This window comes from Otolemur garnettii, unplaced genomic scaffold (genome assembly GCF_000181295.1).
Source record: "Otolemur garnettii isolate 467f Iridium unplaced genomic scaffold, OtoGar3 scaffold00022, whole genome shotgun sequence".
NCBI lineage: Eukaryota > Metazoa > Chordata > Mammalia > Primates > Galagidae > Otolemur > Otolemur garnettii.
In genome coordinates, this window is record NW_003852417.1 from 16,720,736 (window position 1) to 16,723,884 (window position 3,149).

A 3,149-nucleotide genomic window follows, 5' to 3' on the forward strand; every position below is an offset into this window, starting at 1 on the left:
GTATGTGTATGGCACCTTAGCCATTTGAGCCACAGGCGCCGAGCCAAAGAGTTTTACTTTAATGCCTCTCCTGTTACTGGTATAAGGATTAAGGATAACACATGTATGTGTCCTAGTGTTTGGCATACAATATTTGCTCATTAAATAGTAATAATTCCACATTTTTTTTAAAGGCACCTACTGGGTCTTATGACTATAGCAGTAGATAAAATACATGTTGTTCCTGCCCTTTTGAAGCATACAGTTTAGCAGAAATAACAGCTTGGGGCAGTGCTCTGGAAACTATGAAGGTTAAGCCATCAGATTTTTTCTAAAACACCCTTTCCCAGGGCGGCACCTGTGGCTCAAAGGAGTAGGGCACCAGCCCCATATGCCGGAGGTGGCGAGTTCAAACCTAGCCCTGGCCAAAAACTGCAAATAAATAAATAAATAAAAACCCTTTCCCTAAACCCTTTAAAACACTTAACATTCCATCCCCTTCTCTGAAACAGTCATTCTCAATCGACCATCTGCCATCTGCCACCCTGATCCCTGTGGTTTGGTGCCACCTGGAGGTGCCTCACCTCCCTATGAGGTTTATGACTTGTTCAAGGCCAATTTTATCTCCCAGGGGACATTTTGTTGTCATAACTTGTATGCATGTGCACACTCCTGTTATCTAGTGGGCAGAGGCCAGGAATGCTGCTAGACACCCTATAACACACAGAACAGCCCCTATGGCAAAGACTTACCTGATCTGAAATTTCAGCAGTGCCAAGGTGGTCTTGAACAGTCATTTTCAACTGATGTGCCCTGAGAGGATCTTAGCTGTGTCTTGAAAATTTGGAAAGGTCATTAATTAAATTATTTTTGAAAAAAGTTTAAAGCACAGTTAAGTATATTCTTTTTTTCTAAAATCAACATAATTTAAGTGTGCCGCGAAAGTTTAACTATAGGTTCAAGTGCACCATGAGATAAAAAAGGTTGAAAAACACTGGTCTATTAGGTTTCACAATCATGGGAGAAAAACACATTTCACTCTTAAAAATCTTAGACAAACTGGCCCTTCTATTCTGTGTTCTACAACACTTGCCCAAGCTTGTGGGGAGGGAGTGGATGGAGCTCTTTTAATTCCTGGATTCAGAAACACGTTCCTCTCAGGGCAGGAGAAGTGACCTGGGAGTCTTTGTGTCAGCGCGTTAGGCATTCTAACTCTGTTCATTTGGTGAGGGTTGTATTTAACTGACTCTTTTTTTTTTTGAGACAGAGCCTCAAGCTGTTGCCCTGGGTAGAGTGCTATGGCATCATAGCTCACAGCAACTTCCAACTCCGGGGCTTAAGCACTTCTCTTGCCTTAGCCTCCCAAGTAGCTCGGACCACAGGTGTCCGCCACAACGCCTGGCTATTTTTTGGTTGTAGTTGTCATTGTTGTTTGGCAGACCTGGGCTGGATTCAAACCCACCAGCTCTGGTGTATGTGGCTGGCGCCTTAGCTGCTTGAGCTACAGGCGCTGAACCTTAACTGACTCTTATACAAATAAGTTGCTCAAACAAAAAGCTCCTAGAAAAGACCTTACCTTTTTTACCCTCTGAAAACCATACAAAGATATGCAAATGAGCCAAATCATCTCAAGGTCACTGAACCCAAGTTGTCGGTTCATTTGGCTTTCTTCCTTTTAAAGTCTTTTAAAAGCTTATTTGGGCATAATTAATCCAATTCGGCTTGGGGGGAAACCCAGGCTTCCAGAGTGACTGGGTTTTGATTTGCTGCTTTTGTCACCTCTGTGCAGCAATCAGATTCTGGACAAAGCAGAGGAGAGAAAGAATGAGGTGAAATGAAATGACATCAGGGAGGGGATGGGGCAGGGAGAGACGGAGAGACAGAAAGAGAAGTAGATTTGGGGAGGAGCTAATCAATCCAGACAGAATGGAAACAATGAAAATGGCCAGTCCTAACCTTGACTTCAAGCAGACTGGTTCGACACTGCTTTCCAGAAGCCTAGCACTGGACTCCAGCCTGCTTCCCCTTCTCCCAGCTTGTGAGTTGAGGCAACAGCTCCTGCCTCATAGCTGGATTCTGAAGCAGAATCCTGTCTGGAAGCAGCATTCCCCTCTGAAGCCAGTTTGTATATGTGACATTCATGACATGAATCGTTCTCCTCACCATAGGGGATTATCAGCAAATACGTGCTGTTATTGCTAATGATGAAGCTAAGACTACTGCTTAGTACCAGACACAAGATGTATGAATCATGTCATGCATTCTTTGGTTGGATGATGATGATTCAAACTGTGACATGAACTCTCTGACCTCTGTACATCTGAACTCTGTATAACTGTCTCTATATGTTTTTCTTGTTGTTTTTTTATTGAGGCAGAGTCTCACCCTCGGTAGAGTGCTATGGCACCACAGCTCACACCAACCTCAAACCCTTGGGCTCAAGCCATTCTCTTGCCCCAGCCTTCCAAGTAGCTGGGACTACAGGCGCTCACCACAATACCCGGCCATTTTCAGAGATGATGTCTCGCTCTGGCTCAGGCTGGTCTTGAACCTGTGAGCTCAGGGAATCCACCTGCCTCAGCCTCCCAGAGTGCTGGGATTTCAGGCGTAAGCCACTGTGCCCAGCCCTCGCTCGCTCTCTATATGTTACGTCCCATGAGCATAACAAGCTATATCCCTTTTCTTAGAAATAGATTTGATTTTAAAATGTGCAACATCTGATCTGAAGCGCATAAAACATCTTTTTTCCACTGTGGTTTTTTACTTGGAACTTGTTGCAGACATCAGCCCACCTGCAGCTGTTAGGCAGCCACCATGGAAAGTAACAAGTAAATCTGAATCATTTGTAGCACTTGTGGTTAATGGAGTTTTGTGTTCTATTAAGCATCATTCTTTCTAAAAATGTTGTTACAGGCTGCTCCCAAGTGTTCTATAGCACTTTGCTGACATAAACAAGAATTAATAAAAACTTCTTGAAACAGTATTTCATAGCTCCAACTTGCTCTGACATATTGGCCTTCGAAAATGAAACCCTCCATATTCCAAACCTTAATGGCTTATGCACTTTTTTTTATTTTTTTTAGACGGAGCCTCAAGCTATCCCCCTGGGTAGAGTTCCATGGCATCACGCTCACAGCAACCTCCAACTCCTGGGCTCAAGTGAGTCTCCT